At 41.7% G+C, this 21,113-nt stretch overlaps 1 protein-coding gene across 1 annotated transcript in view; it reads left to right on the top strand.

Annotated features, from left to right (window-relative positions):
* The window catches only part of FAM171A1 (family with sequence similarity 171 member A1), a 300,197-nt gene that overhangs the window by 140,665 nt on the left and 138,419 nt on the right, over positions 1-21,113 (top strand). The gene's annotated exons all lie outside the window — the stretch shown is intronic.

Raw genomic sequence — 21,113 nt, 5'->3', positions numbered from 1 at the left:
TTTTGCTCTTAATTTGTTGGGTGTTCTAATTGACTCGTGTCCATCCCTACCCACAATCTCACTCCCCCTCTTCACCACATACACTCCTCCTCACCACTCCAACTACCCCATTTTCCCTGACCAATCAGTGTCAGCTGACTGAAGATCATGTTCTTGTTTTCTTTCATTGAAAGTCACTTTGTGCCTTTCTCTGGGATTCCCTTGCTTCTCGGATGGCCAGTTGAGCAGATGAGGCCAAATATTGTTAGAGGGCTCAAAGCTGCTATGGAAATGAATCTTCCCATGCAAAATGTATAGAATCACCGGACTGATTGGTCTTATTTTTTACACTCTTTAAGGTCACAGAATTGACCAATACAAACTATGTATGGACCCTTTCAATAATTTTACTGAGAAATGACCTTGTTGCACAATCTCAAAGCCAAAACCATGACCAATAAGAAGTATTTCTTGATAATACAGAAGATGATTAGAGTACATTTATGTAATAGAATACCTAGATGGATTATGTGGCTTCACAGGGAACTTTAATTCTTTGCACAAGCATCATAGGAGACCGTATTGAAGTGGAGAATAAGAGGTTTTAGTTAGTTTTCTGGATCCCTAGATTTGAAACCAGTTCTCATATCTTGTCAGGCAAGAATTATCCCAATGTTACTTGCTAGGGAAGTGTTGGGAGCTGTCCCTCCAGGTCCTCAAAGTCTAATGACTAGATAATAAGCAAAACTTTTGGAGACTATTTCTAGACCTACCTAAATGTGTGTTCATCTACGTTATATTTGTGGGATTGGATTTAATATTACTCTGAATTTATTCTGAAATGAATTGGGTGCCTAAAAATGGAAGGTTGCTAACATTTACTTTTCCCCCCCAGTCCTTCCAAGCAATAATTGAATGGAAAAATAACAAGCATTTGCAATGCAATAGGTCTCGCATTTGTGAGAGTTTAAGCTATTGCCAATGTAAATGACAATGCCTTTTATTTATCGGTTTTGATAATACGTAAACAAAAGGCATTGTCATTTGCAATGACAATAGCTAACACTTTCGTAAAAGCAAGACCGATTTCACTTCAAAGAAGCGGCCACCATTGTGCCGGGCTGCTTGGACAGTGAAAGCGTGTATGGTGCGCTGAATGCTGCATGAAAGCATGTCGTGCCTGCAGTAGGAGAAACTCATTACAGTAAATAGTGCTTACAGACTAAAGCAAACGTACTGTGTAACAGAAGTAAAAGGGCCAGTCCTCCTGGGAGGTTACAAATGAAGACAAGGCAGTACTTAGGAGGGATAAACAATTCTATTAATGAATCAGAAGCCAACATTTATGAAGGACAATGACACAAGCCAATGACCAATATGGGCGTTTAGGCGGCGGGGCTTCAAGTCTATACTACAATACAGCATGCCTCTCAGAGCAGCGCATGCACCTCCCAGGCTCGACCTAAAAAGGGAGTCTTGGATGATTAAGTGGTAGGTTAGTGAGGGAATGCAAGAAATGGAACCTTTCTAGGGTTTGGTGTAATGCATTAGATTGTTGTCTGTTCCACATCCGCGTTCAGGATGAGAGTATATTATTATTAGTGTTATTAGTTGTAGAAGTGCATTTTAATTGTTTAAAGCTATTTGGCAATCACTGTGGTTTCTATGCTTAAAAAGAACACTCCTGTTGCTAACTGAATGAAGATTTGAACGTTTCAAGTGTATTCAGAGCACACTCAAGTTGGTGATCTTAACATGATCTACATTAGACAATTGTACAAACTTGTGACTTAAACATAGGTCATCCCTGAATAATGTGCATTTTATTACTTGGATATTCTTGCAATTAAACATGATCACAACTGTAGGGACAGGGCATTTAAAGTATTGGGTAACCTCTAATTGAGCTTCTGTAGAGTCTTTCCCAAGTTAAATATGCATTAGTAATTTTTGGTATACTTTTAGAACTTCTCGATCTTAAGGTAGTCAAAAACAACTTTATAAGAACCTTACCAACTTCACAATACTAATAGAAGGTCTTGTCTATTTTAGCTGAGCTTTAATAATTTACCATTTGCCCACAGAAGAATAATTGAGGTGTTGCTTCCAGGGTTAGTTGTATTATGTCATAATATGATGGAGAATTAGATTGAGGAAAGTATTTTCTTGAATGTAGAAATTATCTTAAGATCTGGAATAGGAATTTCTTGTATACAAAAGATTACTGCCCCAGTTTCTTGTTCAAAAGTAAGGGTAAACTGTGCGTAAAGGTTGTTGCAGATTACATTGAGAAACACGATTTTCATTTTTTACTTTATGAAGCACTTAATCCTAACTCAATACATCCTGATAATGTACGTTTTGCAGCGTGAATCTTTCTGGATTCACTATGCTGTGTATTATTCCGCCATCTAGTGGTTGGGTCCGGAATTGTATTCTTTCCTCTCTTTTAAAAAATGTTTTTTATGTGGCCGGATGGGTGTCGACATACCACCATTTGGTGTCCTTTGTGACGTCAACGTGCTTCCTCATGAAGCTACCACCTTTGGCCGCCATCTTCAGATTATTTTTTTCCACCATTGGGTCTGGATCGTTGCCGAATGGTTTCAGAGTTGTGGAAGAAGGAATCAAGGAAAATCGCAGAAAATCGACGTAAATCAAGTTTTCAGCTACACTGGACTACAGGCCAGGTAACCTGATCGACAAGGGGGACGTTTTGCAACCAAAACCTCGATGTTTGACAGAGAATGCCCTCGCGGGGGCTCCCTCAGCATGGGCATGGACAAAACACTGTTCAGTTTTTCACCAATTGCCACCATAAGTACGCCCAGAAGGAGCAACATCCAGTCTGTAACCTCTGCCTGCTGCTCGACCATAGCAGCGAAGACTGCAACGCCTGCTCTGCGTTTACACCCAAGGCCCTCCGAGTAAGGGAGAGTCAAAGAAGAGCGAACCACAACATGCAGGGGCATGGGCCACCTCCATCGCTCCGAGATTTGGGTCTCTCCAGTGGAGAGAACAACATCGCCGAAGGACCGGAGGACTGCATGATCGTCAAGCTCCTTAAGAAGACGTCAAAGGAGGTAAGGGAGTCATCGACCCCTAAACACTTGAGCGACGCTCTGGGCTTTAGCTTCATCCTCTCGAGTGTCGCTCAAGTGTTTAGGGGTCGATGACTCCCTTACCTCCTTTGACGTCTTCTTAAGGAGCTTGACGATCATGCACTCGTAGAAGTGAAGCTAATTCCTCGAAGGAAGCTCTGCCGCCGAAACACTCAGTGAAAGCAAACCGCTACCAGGGATAGTCAACCGAACGGATCCTTCGGAAAAGGACTCCCAATCGACGAAAGTCTTCGAAAAACAAAGTTCATCGAAGGTTGCCTCCAAAATACACCTCCGTGCTGAGAAAAGAGGGCCTGACATCGTTGTCGACAGCCCCGAAGAGAAGCGCTCCAACCCTCGACGCCGAACATGCTGCCGAGATGGAGAGGAATAAGAGGAGGCTCGAGGCCGAAATGGCGAGTATCCTACAGGGTAAAGTGGACTTCAGCGAGATGAGCCAATCCGAACACAATTCATCCTGATAATGTAAGATATATGAAGGGTAACTTCAGCAAATGCAATATATGATTTGATGAGTATTGGAGAAAAATAGAATTAGTTCGGAGAAGCACTGGATGCCAAATAAAATGCTTTTGACCATGTGTGCTGCAATTTGCTTTGGATAAAACGAAGTTGGCAATGATCCAATACATTTGTCGAGTTCATGTCAATTCTTAATTCACCACAGAGACTTCTACCTATTTCTATGGAGCATGCCCTTCCAATTTCACAGTTTTCAGCAGGGGTGTCAACACTCTACATTACTTTTAGTGATGTCACTTGTGTCTCTGCTAAAGTAGATGAAACACGTCGGGCAGATGTACAAGCCTCTTGCGTCACGTTTGCTTCATTTTTAACATGAGTAAAGTGATGCAAAAGTGGCAAAAGGAGCTTGTAAATCTGCCCCTTGTTATTTTCCAAGGTTGCTGCATTAAGAAAGGATGAGGTAAACGTTGCTGCCTAGTCTGAATGTTAACAATCCTTTGGTAAACCTCAACAAACCTTTATTAGAAATCAGGTAGTGAAGTTCCACAGATATTTTGAAGCTGCATGTTGGCAAGCCTGAGGCATTTTTTTCTTGCACCATGATTCCGGATAATCTCCTTGAAATGGCAAATGAAGTAACTCTAATATTGGAGGATTACTTTGTTGACTGCATTTGAAGAAATTAAAGTTGTTAGGAATTCAAATTGTGAACCACGTATCTAATGGCCAGAATTAAAATATTTGATAGAGATGCTTGATAAAGCTTAAGATATTGGAGTTAGCTGTGATTGGACCTTAGCCATGTCTTCCAGTTGTTGTTATGGATAACCTTATTTAATAAATATTGAATCAGTCATCGCTTTTTTTTTGTCTGGTATGAGGTTTAGGATTTCCTTATTTGAATTGCAAATGTGAACTGAAGTAATTTTTCACTACTTTTTGCTTCAAGTTTGGTAAGAGTTATTTTTTTTTCTCTAGTTATTGTCTCTGCCAAAGCTACTCAAGAAACATATCATTTGATCTTATGGGTTGGAGATTAGATTACATGCACATTGCTTGTAATATGATCATGTGATTAGAGAGTCAGCTTTTGGTCTTTTTCATCCAAAGTTATAACACTTACCGAAGTAATATACCCCGTACTTGATGTAGTACATTTTGCACTTGTTTAGTTTGGGATTGGTGGACACTGATGTTAATTAAGGCACACTCAGCTGTAGATGTAGGGGGGCTTAGATCCCATGGGACTTGATACGTGGCCTACTTCTTGAAGCAGCACATTGCCAAAGGGAGAAGTTAACTCAGTTTGTCTAGCAAGAATAGTTTCCTGTTATATGAGATGCCAGGAGGCTGGGCCCCATGAACAACTGCTAAATCTCTATGCCCAAGTAGGTCAACACAGTCACCTGTAACTGTTTCCACACCCTCAAACTACTCTGGAAAGTCTTCAATCGGCTCCCTTTTGACACTGGCAGATGCGTCCCGCAAGCCCTCACCACCAGGAGAGACTGCTATGGCACTGCCCTCTATTTAAGCATGACAGCCCAGCTGACCAAAAGTATTGCAGAACACAATCACTAGACACTCCAACAACCTACCCCATCACACCGAAATATCCCAACACCTAAATGACCTCCACTGGCTCCCTATACACAAGCCCTCACTATTCAAACCCCTCAAATGCCTACAAGGCTCTAAACAAGCAGGGTCCAGCCTATATCGACAACTGCATCCTGTTTCACAGCCCATCCCTACTCCTGTCCCACATCCCTTGCGTACAGTGAGCCAAAGCCAGAGGTTGAGCCTTCTCCTAGATCACCCCTAAGACTGAAACAAGCTCCCCTATGACATCCGAGTTGACAGCTCCGTCCCCTAATACTGGAAAACAAAAACAAAAAAAAACAACTGCCTCTTCCCATAGGCCCACTTCAGACAAGTCCAGAGCTTTCTTCTTCTTAGGTAGTAGGATACCCTTCAGGATTTGAACGGCCTACAAATCTGCATAGCATAACAATGTGCTTCATGTGGAAATTGCTTTGTCCTAGGCAACATTCATTCTGAAATGAGAAATTCAGATATGTTTTGTCCGTATGATAAATCACATCAACATATAACAGACTTTATTCTGTTGGTAGGTTTTTTTTCTCAAGCTCTGACACGCAGTGATCATGTCCAGTTGATTAATCCAAGATCCAGAAGAACTCTGAGTTAAACTAGAAATGTGTGGTATGGGCCATTGTCCCTCTTTGCACCTGTTAAATAATGTGTTCATAGCTCTTTCTGCAATATATTGTTGATCTACTGGCTTGGCATAGAACAATGCTTTTATTTATTTTTGGGAGTTCTGGGTCCCTTTCATTAACACACATTAGAAATATTAATGAGATGGTCTTACACATTTATGAGAAGCAGAATTATAAAATAGAAAATAGAAGCCAGGCAAACAAGCCAATTGGAAAAAAAACACAGAGTTTATGTATGTACCGAAGCAGTCCAAACCATGTCCATTGTATATAATTGAATAGAAAACACAGTAAATTAAGTTAAGCTGCGCATATAACAAGAACATGGCAGTGTTCTGCTGAAGATAATCTACTGAGTCCATAATGCACCAGTGTACATACATTTGAATACTTAAACATTTTTGATACAGTGAATCATCTCTAGTTACATATGCAAGTGATACAAAGTGCACCACCATTGGAGTGTTAGGAGATCTGCGAGTTATGCAAAATGTTTTTCTGAAGCAACAATTTACAGTTAAATGAATATCCTTACAAAATTCACTAGATGAGTCAGCGGAGAGTTGTACTGCTTGGGTAAAACACAAATTCCTTTTTATCAACAAACTTGGCATCAAAAATACTAACACATAGAACCTGATGGCAAAGTTTAATAGCCTATTTCCTTTGAATAAGCAGAGCTTTGGTGCAGCGGGTGGAAGTAAAGGCATGTAGATCACTAGTGATAGTATAGGGAAGTCCATCTGTGGCGATTCTTTATCAGTGTCTGGCCAATAATCTAGCATAGAAATATAGTGTAGGGTGAGTACAGGGTGTAGACAAAAGTAGGGAGTTTGTTTTTTCTCTATGCCATGACTCAAGCTAAACACAATTTTGTCAGTTGCTGGCACATTATGATCATTCAGGATGATCTGTAAGTAGAGCCAGGATGAAGGCAATTCCTTACCTAACATAGATATTCTATAAAGAGGTGAGGATATCAGAGGGGCCTTCATTGTACCTCTGCATATTGGAGAGCATAGTAAAGGTTGCAAGAGATTGGAATGGTTAGTACCAGTCGACAAAATAAGGATTTATATGTGTTGAACTCTGGGGCTACTCTCCGGTCTGATGGTGTAGTAGGCGCATCACAAGGACATTACATTCTGCAGATTTGGCATCTGGCTCACACACTGACAGATTGTCCTGTGATGACACTTTGTTAACCAAGTGAGCTCATAATCCACTGATGAAAGATGTTTAGATATAGAAAAAGTGACCCAAAAGCGAACTGTTCGTTTGTTATTAAATTAAGTAGAACCTAAAAGAATCCTCTTCCCCCTCCGTCACATGTATTGGTACCTGGCACTCCTGTAAAGCAAGTTACCCTGACAAGTACTTCATGTTTCATGTTAAAGTTCCCAAGTAGAAAGTTGTGAGTTGCAGATGGGAATAGCCCTAACAGTTTATCCCGAGTGTTATCAGAGATCAAGACGTTGCCCTTGCAAAGGTCAAGCGTTCACAGGTTGTCATGACACCCACAAGTTCGATTTCAAAAGGAAACCTGTGCATGGTCTGGTCACCAGCTCATATGGTTTGCTCACTCGGGATCCATAAGAACAGATTGACAACATTTTAAGCAAATCAAGCCGGAATTTGTGACTCTTCCCCACTGCTCCCCCCCTCAATTTTCAGCAAATTCTACAGAATTAACTGATAGCATTTTAGAAAACATTAATGTTTCTTATCCCAACTGCTAGATTTTCAATCTCAGGAATCTGAAGTGGCAAGGCATTAAAAATCTGCAGCCCAAACCAACCATACTCATTAATATGCTGGACACCTTTAGTATGGTCCAAGCCTTCTGTTGACGCTAACCTTTCCAGCTAATTTTCTTTGCCTACTGCTCCGTACATTACCCATTATATTTGGTTAGACCTTAAGGTAAAGCCACTGAGATGCTTGTATTTGGTGCATGTACACTTAACTGTTGCATGAATGGCAAAACCTGAGTAAAGTTGCAAGAAAAAGAACATTGCCTCTTTGTACCTGTTCAGAAGCAGCCCTCGTACTTGTCCCCAAAATACCAAAGGATGTCCAGCAAATGCAGCATTTTTCTGACATGCCGATCTCTTCAAAATCATGTGTCTGTGCTTTATCTGTGGTGACTAGCCCTAAACAATCTTAAAGTGCTAAAAGACCTCTAGGAAAACGGCATCACTGATCTTCCTATTACATGATTTCCCAATTACTTCATCGGCTACATATTCTAGAGTATGCAACTGAGAGACCGGATAATATGTATATGCTTGTAAATCCTTTGTGATGTGTATCCATTTTCTTGTTTTGAGCTTTTTTTTGTTGTTGAATATTTGTGTTTTGTTGACTGTTTTGGTTTTTTGTTCAACTAAAAACATCCTTGCAAATGTGCTCACAATATTAGAACCAAATGTACCTCTTCTAAAGGGAGCACACTTTGATCTTTGGACTCACCTTGCATTCTTACAGGCAGCCTATCCTCATTTAGCAGATGTCTTCCGATTTAGACGCTAGCCTATCTTATTGCTCATGCATGAATATGTGGTTACCTGAGGGATAATACATTTGTTGGCTCCCTTTCTCTGAAGATTTGTTTGCACTGGCCTGTATTAACTAATGTTTGTTTGCTAGCATAGGATTGTATTCTCTTTGAGAACAGACATCAACACTCCTGTTCATTTTATTGTGTGGTTCTGTTTTGTTAATTTTTCCAAGGCGATTGCGAAGGTCACAGAGGGAAAGTTTTTCACTAAATAGATTAGAGAGTAGACCTCTTTATAAAGCTTGTTACTTCAACTGTTGGTAGTGGTGTTCTTGGGTAGGTCTTATAAATATTACCTGCCTCACGGGGTTGTCAGTTAAGTGCCCTCTCTCAAGGCTTGTTATTTGGAGAAGATTGTCTTAACCAGTGTCTGTGGAAGGAGAATATAGCACTGCTAGAATTCCGATTCCAGAAAAAGGACTCCACAGAAAAAGGACTCCACAGCCACAGCAGCTTTCCATTGTTTTGCTTTTTTTATTCCAGGGTCCAGTCCTGCTCTGCACAATGTTATTACTTAAATCTAAATAAGATTAAATGGGCAAATCGGCAGGTCAACCAAAATTGTGAAAATGCAGCAGCCCACAAGATAAATAAAGGTCACTAGTTCAGTCTGTTAAAAGAATATAAAATCTAGAGATCAGCAAACCTGAGAAATAACACTCGAGCAGCACCATGCAAAAAGGCATTAAAATCAGGCTAGAATCCGTTTAACCCCACTTCATCTGCTCTAAATCTTATTCATGTTCGACTGGTCAATCCCACCACCCTACTGTGAGACAATCTCAATTTGTTCTTTTCCAATAATAATAAAAAAAAATCATTAATCAAAGGTGTACCAGAAACTCAACTTTTTTTACATTAAGACCTAGACGCATTGAACCTGCATCAGATTGGCCACAATCCGACACACACCGCTGGACATATCCTAGATGTCATTTTTGCTAATACTGAACTAGTTACCTTTCAAACTATAACTCCAGTCACATGGTCAGACTACCACCTGCTTGGCTTTCAACATAAAACAATGCTAAGCAATTCACCTAAAACTACCTTACATCCATCCACCTATCGGCTGTGGAACAAACTCCATTTGGAACACTTGGAAACACAACTAACATCCAGTACAAATCTGGAAACCATAAATTTTGTTCAAAATCTATGAGTGGCTACAGGAAGCTTTTGACATCCTGATACCACTCAAAACCACACAACAGAACAAAAGAAAAAAAGCGCCTTGGAGAAACATAGTAATAAAAGACATAAAACAACAAATTAGAAAGCTGCAACCTACCTGGCTCAAAAAAAACGCCAAACAACACAAACTTCACCTACAGAAAATTAACAGATTATACCAGTCGTCTATCAAAAATGCTAAGAAAAGGTACTATTCAGACAGAATTCAAAACGCTAAATGTGCAAATAAAGGATTCTATAAAATATTCAATGAATTTCGCAAACCAAATTGCCTAGAAGGAACTCATCCTGATACTCAAGATTTCACAGACAAACTGGCAAATCATTACACGGACAAAGCAGACACGTTTGAATCGTACTTAAAACAGAAACAAAGCACCAGCAATAACCCTTGTACCAAACAACAATTCAAGAATGCTCTAATCAAGCCTCTCCGTTTCTTCCAACACATCTCACACAATGAATTTATGGACCTGGTCAAAGCAAGCAGGCCTAACAGCAGCCCTGCTGACTCCTGTCCGCCACAAATTTTCAAGACTATTCTTTTAACAACCTCTGCTGCCACTCCAGTAAGAAGATTCATCAACGATTCCTTAACTACTGGAATATTTCCAGAAGAATTCAAAAAGTCATACATACGCCCTTTACTGAAGAAAACAAACTTGGACCCGCTGAACCCTGACTACTACAGACCCATTACAAATGGACCGTTCCTGGGCAAACTGATAGAAAGAGCAGCGTTTGCCCAGATGTCACAATTCATTGAAGAGAATGACTTACTTTCAGATTTTCAAACCGGATTCCGTCTGGGAAAAGGCACTGAATCTGCCCTCCTTGCCATCTGGGATGGCATAAAGAATACAGGTGACCGTAACTGAGTTGCTGCGCTACTCCTCTCGGACCTCTCAGCTGCCTTTGACACGGTTGACCATGACACTCTGAAACAAAGACTCCATGAAGCCGGCATAGAGGGAGCTGCTCTAGACTGGATTGCGTCCTACCTTTGAAACAGAATTAATGTCATCCATAGCCCACCTTTCTCGTCCGAACCATATTGCACAAAAGCAGGGGTCCCTCAAGGTTCTATCATCTCACCCATGCTTTTCAACATCTACATGAAATCATTACCAGTACTGATCAATAAATTTCAGCTCACATGAACTATGCAGATGACACGCAAATACTCCTTCAACTGGAATGCCCCAAAGACATTGGAAAATCCCCAATTTTCAGCTGTCTCAGAGCCGTGGTCAGTGGATGACCTGGAGCCATCTCAAATTGAATGCTTCAAAAACTGAAATACTCATGTGTGGCGATTGGAAATATTACAACCCGCTTGCCGCATGGCCTGATGAACTGGGATCACTAAGTATCAAAGGAAGTAAGAAACCTCGGAATGACCATGGACTCCAAACTGTCGATGAATGCCCAAGTGGATAAACTAGCAAGATCCAGCTTTGCTACTATATAAACGCTGCAACGAATTTTCCCTCATTTGGGATTTACAAACCAGGTCCAAGCTACCATCTCCCTTGTTCTGTACAAACTCGATTACGCCAATAGCCTCTACCACGGATCACCTTTAACGATCATGAAAAGACTCCAACAAATTCAGAACTCGGCTGCCAGACTCCTCTTGCATATCAAACCGCGAGACCACATCTCCCCTTCCTTGAAAGCCCTGCATTGGTTACCGGTTGCCAGAAGATCCACGTTCAAGCTGCTTTGTATCACCCACAAAGCAATACATGGAATGGGACCACTCTTCATCAGGAATAAAATCACCAAACACATTCAACAAAGGAACCTCCGCTCTAAAGGAGCATCTCGCCTCAAAATCCCACCATACAAGAAAAAAAACATGGGTGGCACATCCTTCTCTGTTCAAGCAGTCAAACTATGGAACTCTTCACCCCCCAACATAAGGTCCACCGACAACCACCTTATCTTCAGAAAACTACTCAAGATTTGGCTTTTCCCCACATAAGCACCATACGCAAACAGAAATTTACAGCCTATCCCTCTGTATACAAGCATTTGTTTTCACTATAGATATGTACCTATCTTTGTGTATTACTTTGTATAAACATGTAAAATAATTATGGTGTTGAGAGACAAAATAATAATAAATAAATAAAAATCATCTGTACATATTTACATTGTACATATATGTACCTTCCATGTACTTGGATCTGTGTGTCTGTTACTTTTCTCCTGAAAAAGCATACCCAATGCACTATTTCTCATCCTGTGCCTCCATCAATATCTTTAATCTACATATACTTACCTCCTTTATGTATCTATATACTTTCAATGTAATTCTGGATCTATATATGTATCACTTTCTTCTAATTTAGCATTTCCAATGTACTACCCTATTTCTCAGCCTATACTTCGCTCAATATATCTTCTAGCCCAACCTTCTGACTCATTTCAAACTTCTTCTACTATTCCTTCCAATGCACTACCCTATCTCTCCTCCTATACATCTACCAATATATCCTCTACATCCACTCTCTCATGTATCCCAAACCACTACTATGATTGCCAAAATAACCCTTTCTAGACTCTCTCCTACTCTACACCTTTGCATCATCTAACACCTCTTACTATAGCGATCCCCTAAAACAAACCTTTCTAAACTCTTCCATCTAAGTCCTCCTCTCCAAAACTCCTTTTTACTCATCCAAAAGCCTCCTCCTACTGCTAAGACCTAAAAAGAAAACCTTTCACTCTTTTATCCCTCCACTATCCTCTTCAATCAAAATTAAGACTAACATGTTCACTTTTCAAATTCCATATTAAGCTATACTAATATACTAGCCAAATAACTGAATAACATATCCACTACTCCAATTACTTCATATTTTTTACTATACTAATTTTCAACGGTAATCCTTTATGGGTTCCGCAGTTGTGTTCTACTCACCAGAAAAGCGCTTCAACGCCCATCAGGGGTAACAAGTGCTATATGAATGCAACTCTTTCTTCCCCTGTTATCCCTCCGCTATCCTTCTCACTCCAAGTAACTGACTAATATCCACCACTGAAATTACTTCATATTTCACCATATTAATTCACCACTAATCCTTTGAAGGCTTCCTGAATAGTGTGCGTTAACAAGCACTATATAAATACAAACCTTTGTCCTCCTCTATCCTGCTATCATTCCAAATCCAAATAACCGACTAATCTATCCACCACTTAAAATGTACTTGCATGTTTCACTATACTAATTCAACACTAATCCTCTATGGGTCCCGGAGTAGCGTGCTACTCGCCGAAAAAGTGCTTTGACGCCTCGTCAGGGGTAGTAAGAGCTATATAAATGTAATTACAATACAATGCCATGCCAGTTGACTCTACAACTGCATGGCTTCTGAAAGACTTGATAGCAGCTTTTGCTTCCCTGATCAGAACTCTGTTGAACATCTTCCTTGGAGAGGGTTGTGTTCTGAAAATCCTCAAATGAGTAATGGGTCTAATTTTTTATATAAAAAGGGGTAATTTAGACTTCTCCAGTCTGTCTAATTTTCATCCTTTTATCAGCCTACGTGTTTTGGGTAAGGTGTTAGAATGTGTTTTTGTACCAAAACTTGTGTTTTACCTATCCATTGTTGGGTTACATCCAATCAAGGGACTGAACCTGCACTTTCTGACTTTCGGCACACATTAAATATTGTGGACAAGGGGACTCTGTTATACTGAACCTCTCTGCAGCTTTTAACGTAGATCATCTTATCTTGTTATGTTGTCTTTTATGGAGGCATCTGTTAAGAACACCTTAGAATGGTTATTCTAATTTTGTCACTGTGGTCCATCATTTTATCTTGGGCCAGTACTCCTCTAAACGGCTGTGACCTGTGGTGTATCTAATTTACCTACCCCTAATATTTGACGTCTCCACCAACCAGCCTTTTCATGTGAGGCCTATTCCACATAAACACACGAGTGTACGTTAAATTCTGAAAAACAGACCCCTAAACACCCTTGTATGTAAATGTAAATGTATTTGAGCTTATATAGCGCACAGCTACCCACAAAGGGTTTCCCGGCGCTTGCTTAGGGAACCCGTCCTGGTATTCCCCTGTGAGATAACCCCGGCAGGGTATCCACAAGGTGAAAGCCAGGCATCCCACCGCGAGGGGCCGTTGTGGAGATTAAGCAAGCTATTGCCCAGAGTCGCAGAGTGTGAATCCGTGAGTCGAGAAGGCACCGGAGCGAGAAGAATTATCGAGTCCGTGGAATTTTTGAGCCCAAGACCCGCCGAGGCGGGGAATTGAACCCTGGTACAGGGCCGATCTCAGCTTCCGGGTCTGCCGCCTCTAACCCCTGAGCCACACTTCTCCACCCTTCAATTTCTTCTCACTGATTGAGTCATTAATTACCAATAAGAGACTTCAGACCAATAGTTTGAAAACTAAACTAATAAGAGCTACATCTTGGCCTCCCTATCTTTTTCAGAAATATTTGTTCATAGGCTTGCTGTTGCTAAGAAAATCACAATTCAAGGTGCTCAACACTCTGTAATCATTTAGTTGGCCGGTGCAGAAGTCGGCAACTGCTTTAACTACCTCCAAAAATTGAGGGCCATCCTCCCCCAGTTATCTTTCGGGTAGAGAACCATGTTTATAGGCACCACTGTCAACTCAAGGCTAGATTAATTTAACTCTTTATGCACAGGTCTGCAATTTGGAGAAGTAGCGAATTGGGTGGTATTTTTTTACAGGTGCCTGTACCCCCAAAATAACAAACACATTTATTCCATTGTTACTTTTTTCTAAGATGCCTGAAGATTGTATTCTTCAAGAATTAAAGAACTGACTGTTCAACTTTTATTGCATTAGATATGTTTTAAAGTGCACATGTTTTTTTCTAGTGGATACACCATTTGATATTCTGTTCCACAGTAGATTCCCAAAGATGAAGGATTTTTCAGTGGCAGCATTTGTACTTCTTGTAGACGTATCTATCGGTGTTTAAAGAAGATTAATTATTGCCCTTGTTTAGACATTCTGCCAAAATGTTGAACATTCCAATATCTGTCTTTTGATTCTTGTAGGAAATTCATAGGCAATGGCAGCAACACTGAATTAAATTAAATGTGTTGCTCCATGAATGGAGAGACCAGCCAACCGTTCTGTCATACGCTTAGTTTTGAATAGGGGGTGATATATTCTGCTCCACCAGCGGAATTGACGGAATTTTAGTCATGCTTTTAACGCAGAGTTCTGTCTAAATTCCGCCAACCGCTGTGTGACTTTTTTTTTTTTTTCTCGTGCATGGCTTACCAACTGTAAGTTGGTAAATAAGATTTGGTGCTCCCTAGTGTGATTTTCGGTCGCTATGAGGGCTTCCTGTGAGATTTGTCCAATGAGGGCAGTTGCCATCTTTCGTGGTCAGAAAGCTGCCACGTGAGTATAAAATCTACTCGATCGGCACCAAAATTAACTCAAGAAGTTGCACCCTCCTGCATGCCACATGTTGCCATTAGCGCTGATTTTTCAGCTTGGAACTCGCTCCTGGCGCTAAATCACAGCGCAACGTGCCTATTTCCATCCATTCGTGGAATGTCTTATTTTTTTATTTTTTTTGGTAACTCCATGAGTTCCGCCTAAGCCTAGTTTTGAGGTCTTTTAGTGTGCTTGAATTTTTTTTACATATTCCCTACTTTGTGTAATACTTGCCTTATGAAAGTTTTCGTTGGATGCTGCAACTGAATGCGTGGGAGTGGAGCCTGTAAAGAGTGTCAAGCATCTGTAAGAGGCACCCAGAAAGGTACAAAGATGCTGTGGGTTACTACGGACAGGCCGGTGTCATTTTGAAGTGGTTTATGAGGCCCTCGTGCTACAGACACAGATTCCCCCTACCAAATGCAGGTGTGTGCCAGTAAACTGTTGAGCCATCTGCTTCAAGCAAGTGGTAGTGGGGAGAGGACTGAAAATATTTAGTGATTCTCTAGAGCGGTGGTGTCTGCCAGTAGGGGTTGCCAGGGTGTCGACCCACTGCCTCCGTCTGCTACTATTGCTCGGCATGTTAGATTTAACATGAAAACAAAAGATCTCATGGATAGCTTGTGAGCATGTAGAAGCTGTACTATTACTTTGCCAGCACAAGAGGGCCGCACTAGCTGTATTGCGCATATGTCAGGTGGGAGCCATTACAGTCCGGACATGATGTACTAGCATCAGGCAGTGCAGCATGTCGGATAATGGAACTTCAGGGATTGCCAGTCACACACCCTCTTGCCCTGTCAGAAGCTGGAATAGAGAAAAAAGGTCCACCTCAACACTTTCAACACTATTCTGGCTACTAATTGGGTGAAAGCTCGTGGACCTTTCTCTAGTACGCTGGAGACAGATTCGGAAATCGCTGGCTAACCCTGCAGGCAACGTGCATGTATTTATTACCTGGAATGGGTTTTTATCTGTGTGCTGGGGAATGCATGCATGTGTAGGTCTTGCAGTGTGACTGTCTTTGTGTGCACGCTTGCAACTGTGTGTGTGTGTGTATGTATGTATGCATGTTTGCTTGCATGCCTGAGCACATGTTTAAGTGTATATATATATATATATATATATATATATATATATATATATGTGCATGTGCGATTTAAAAATCATGTGAAGGTATTCGGCTAGGGGGGTTAGCAAGGCCAGAGGTGGGTGCTGGAGAGTTCTTTTGGGCTTCGAGGGGCCCCACAACTTTAAAAATCCACCAGCCACAACTGCTTTAGAGTGCAGGAATCGTTGGACATGGATTTAGAAGTGCCAGCCATATATGAAAGACCAGGCCCCTACCTGATAGCAAGCCAACAAAACCATTATTTCATGGAGCAAGAGATGGAGCAGGATATGAAAAAGGGATTCTTTTTTAAGTCAAAATGATTGCTCAGTTGGCATTGAAAGTAATAGGGAAAATGGTGTTCTTGCAACTTGGACCTCAATTACTGGAGATGGGCACAAATTGGTTTGGTGTCTTGTTTACCAGTAGTGATATGTTCCAGCTCCCTGGCATTCATTCGTGGTCTACACTGCTCAAAGGGGATTTGGACTATGTCTCTGGTGGTCAGACTGAAAAGGCAAGGGTGATACTATTTACTTGGAAGGCATACCGAAGAGATACAAAGTTGGAAGATTTTTGGGAATCTGGATTATTTAAGCAGTAGAAAGAATATCCTGCGTATGATTCTACAATGACTTGCTTGTTAGAGTGGATAGTGTGAGAGTTCTGCAGTCTCGTGTCTACATCCTCTGCTAAAGTTGGGGGTGTCTCTTATCCCAAGCTTTGGTATCTGAATTACTCCATCTGGGAGGTGCTACCAAGGAGGGTGCCGTGACCTTGCGCTCAAGGTCCATCTCTATTAGAAATACTGTTCATCTCCCAGAAAGTTTCTCCATTTAATGAGAAAAATGTCTAGTCTTCTGCCTCCTAGTTTAAAGCGGAGTGATAGCTAGGATCTTGTTTGGGAATTAAACTGGCATAGGGTACACATTACGATCTTCCACGAGACCATATGGAATGTCAACGTGGACTACCCAACACGTGGCCATTTGGACCAAGTACCTGTTGGCTGTTCCAAAATTCGATGTAGGATCTGCATGATGTGCGTGACGTCCACGTTGAAGACTCCGTTAGCTGGCCTGAGGCCATTGGCGGCACGCTGCGACCTACGACTACGTGGGAGCGTTGACAGGTGTAAACTATGTGTGGTGTGTGTTGATTGTGAGTGATAAGGGGATTAGATGTGAGTGGGAAACGTGATGAGGAAATTTAAAAAGTACCTGGCTAGTGGGAAAAATGAAAAAAACTTTATTTCGTACCCCTAGCTGGTGCTATTAAAAGGTGTGCAGAAAAAAGACGAGGTTGGCTTGTCTTAATTATGGATAAAACCTCTGGTGTGCGTCGACATGTTTCGGTACGTGTGTACCTTCTTCAGGACGGGGCACAACTCCCAACCCTACTCACGTATTTCTAAAAAAAAGGGGGTAAATATATTTAATGAAAAGTGAAATCACTCATTTCAAGTTGGCTACAATGTGCCTACAGCGGTTTTTGGGATCATGTATTAACATGTCCTGCAAAAAAAGAAAAAACCATTAGGTTTGGTTACCATGAGGTGTTGGCTCTGACAGGTGCAGTCACCTGGAGCCCCAAACAAAGAACAATCTGTAAAGGAAAAGACATACTAGACACACAGCACATAGAACACACTTAGGTTTTTGTACTTATTGTTTTTCAGACATACTCGTAGTCTCTGATGTTTACTGCATCGTGAGCAAGTCCTGAGCATCAAGGTGGGTAAGTGGATCCACAATCTACAATGATAGAGAGGTGGACTCAGTGCTGTTACTTATATTTACTTCTTACCTCCTCCATCTGCCCAGTGAGGCTGGATTCTGTGTGGAGAGAATACTCACGAAATCCGCCTATATTGGCCTCCTTCTACCACCCCGTGCTGCTCCGCCGTGAATGAATTGCGGACGTGTTTGGTGGTATTTAAAGAGAGGCTAGGTGTATTGTCATTGGTTAATTGCCGGAAATCCCAGGGAACATGTATGAAAACTGTTCGTTTTCGCCTCTACGTCTGTGATCTGATTAACTTCGACATGTGACCTATTGGTGTTTGTTCATTACCGGAATGTCCATATATGGTCTTTCCGTTTCTTGGCCAATCATGTGCTGTTCATGGGTCCGGCGCTGAACAGAGAACCGAAAAGGGGAGCGCCGTTGTTTACACGACTATGTATCATGTGTGCATGCGCATGAGTTGTTTCCCGTTGGCGTCTATGCGCATGCGTAATAGCCGGTCGGAGGTAGTGCATGTTCAGCGCCGGACCCATGAACAGCACATGATTGGCCAAGAAACGGAAAGACCATATATGGACATTCCGGTAATGAACAAACACCAATAGGTCACATGTCGAAGTTAATCAGATCACAGACGTAGAGGCGAAAACGAACAGTCTTCATACATGTTCCCTGGGATTTCCGGCAATTAACCAATGACAATACACCTAGCCTCTCTTTAAATACCACCAAACACGTCCGCAATTCATTCACGGCGGAGCAGCACGGGGTGGTAGAAGGAGGCCAATATAGGCGGATTTCGTGAGTATTCTCTCCACACAGAATCCAGCCTCACTGGGCAGATGGAGGAGGTAAGAAGTAAATATAAGTAACAGCACTGAGTCCACCTCTCTATCATTGTAGATTGTGGATCCACTTACCCACCTTGATGCTCAGGACTTGCTCACGATGCAGTAAACATCAGAGACTACGAGTATGTCTGAAAAACAATAAGTACAAAAACCTAAGTGTGTTCTATGTGCTGTGTGTCTAGTATGTCTTTTCCTTTACAGATTGTTCTTTGTTTGGGGCTCCAGGTGACTGCACCTGTCAGAGCCAACACCTCATGGTAACCAAACCTAATGGTTTTTTCTTTTTTTGCAGGACATGTTAATACATGATCCCAAAAACCGATGTAGGCACATTGTAGCCAACTTGAAATGAGTGATTTCACTTTTCATTAAATATATTTACCCCCTTTTTTTTAGAAATACGTGAGTAGGGTTGGGAGTTGTGCCCCGTCCTGAAGAAGGTACACACGTACCGAAACATGTCGACGCACACCAGAGGTTTTGTCCATAATTAAGACAAGCCAACCGCGTCTTTTTTCTGCACACCTTTTAATAGCACCAGCTAGGGGTAGGAAATAAAGTTTTTTTCATTTTTCCCACTAGCCAGGTACTTTTTAAATTTCCTCATCACGTTTCCCACTCACATCTAATCCCCTTATCACTCACAATCAACACACACCACACATAGTTTACACCTGTCAACGCTCCCACATAGTCGTAGGTCGCAGCGTGCCGCATCCCTCTAGCGGGGTGCGAAGACCCCGATGATGAAGCATGACACCAAGGGGCCTGTTGGTGTGTGAGGGGTATTTTACACAACACTGAGTGCTTCCCCTCCCCGTCTTTCCTCACACTAGCAGTAGGATTCTTCTTGTTTTTGTATCAGTACCCGTGGAGTAGGAATCCTACTTTGTACTCTACCTCCCTTCTTTGTTAAAAATACTGAGGCCATTGGCAGCAGCAAGACTTCTTTATTGGCATTCTTAATTATGTTCATGTGAACTTTATTATCTATGGGGTGCAATTATGTAATACCATGTGAAACTCACAGAAGGCACGAGCACTGAAATTCATAAAGCCCAGTGGCTAAATATTTCCATGTGAACTATAAAATGTGTTTACATTGTGTAACCTCTTTGGCTCGCACCTTGTGATTTGTTTTTGGCACGATCTCCACGAAGCCGAATCTCACGGGTGAAAATTGAGAAGCGGTTGAACTGGAAAGGCGCTCCAAGACGGTCCTTCCTGCTTCAGGAAAGCATAAGTTGGCCCCGATATGAGAATGTCACTCTAACTGCGCAAAGCCCCATCGTGTTTTAAAATATTTACCATTTATGCTAAAGTTATTGCTCTCCGTCCTGTATGCGGAGCTGGAGGCCAGGCTTTGAGCCCATGGCTTCACCTGGACAATAAATGCCATTTAAGGTCATTCGCTCTAATGTCTGATTTCAATTTTTCTCTGGTCCAAACAGATGTGGTCACAAACTCACATCAGCACAGTCTACAGATTCTGTTCCGAACTGTGTCCTATGTCCTTCAAGAAAGTACATTTTCAGCATTTCTATTTCTCTTGTTTGTTAAAAATGCAGAACCTAGAATTGAGTGGGGCTCATCTGATGGACATTGCCGAGCAGGGATTGCTGCAGCATTTAAAGAAGTTCACCTGGGTTTATTACACTTGCAACAACTGCCCTGGAAAGGCAAAACCAGCTGATGCTCGAAGGCAACATGCGTTTAGGTGAGCTGCCGGAGCAACGTGTAGAGGCTCACTTTGTGCCAGGACTTCAGCAGCCATAAACGGGTCTAAGACAAGGAAGGGGGCATCCAAGCCCCATTCTCTGTGCACCGGGTATTGACCCCTAACTACTTCGTATGACATTCAGATATTTGGAGATAGGGGCAGACATGTTCTTAAGCGATGTTCTCTGGTGTTGAGTTTGATGACTGCAAATTATAAACTGGGTTGACTGGATAATCAAGTACTCTGTGTGTTGCTGCCTTCTTTGCCTCAGTTATGTAAGGAAAGCTTCCTTGTGTTGACCAACTGGCTTTGCTTATGCACTCCAGAGTGCATTGTTTCCACTGATTAAAACCGTCTTCGGGGCAGATTTTGTGGCCTTGGTAGAATGGACGTGTATTCTCTCCCACAAGGCGGATGAGCAGGGGCATCACAAACCGCCCACTTCAGCAGCTTGAGTGGGGAGGGCGGAGGAACGTTACACATTTATATTGTTGTTTACTGTACCTTTGACTCTAATCGGAGACACAAGTCTCCAAATAGAACTTTATAAATGCTGCTGAAAGAAAAATAGTATGTTGGTTCTATGGGATAGGGGTTGCAGGAAGCAATGGAACAAGAGCGAATTGAAGAATGGGGATAGGCAGGTGGGATGGATGGACGGTGAAAAGG

This window comes from Lissotriton vulgaris, chromosome 10 (assembly GCF_964263255.1).
Source record: "Lissotriton vulgaris chromosome 10, aLisVul1.2, whole genome shotgun sequence".
In the NCBI taxonomy this organism is placed as follows: Eukaryota; Metazoa; Chordata; class Amphibia; order Caudata; family Salamandridae; genus Lissotriton; species Lissotriton vulgaris.
This window is presented reverse-complemented; position numbering and strand designations above follow the sequence as displayed.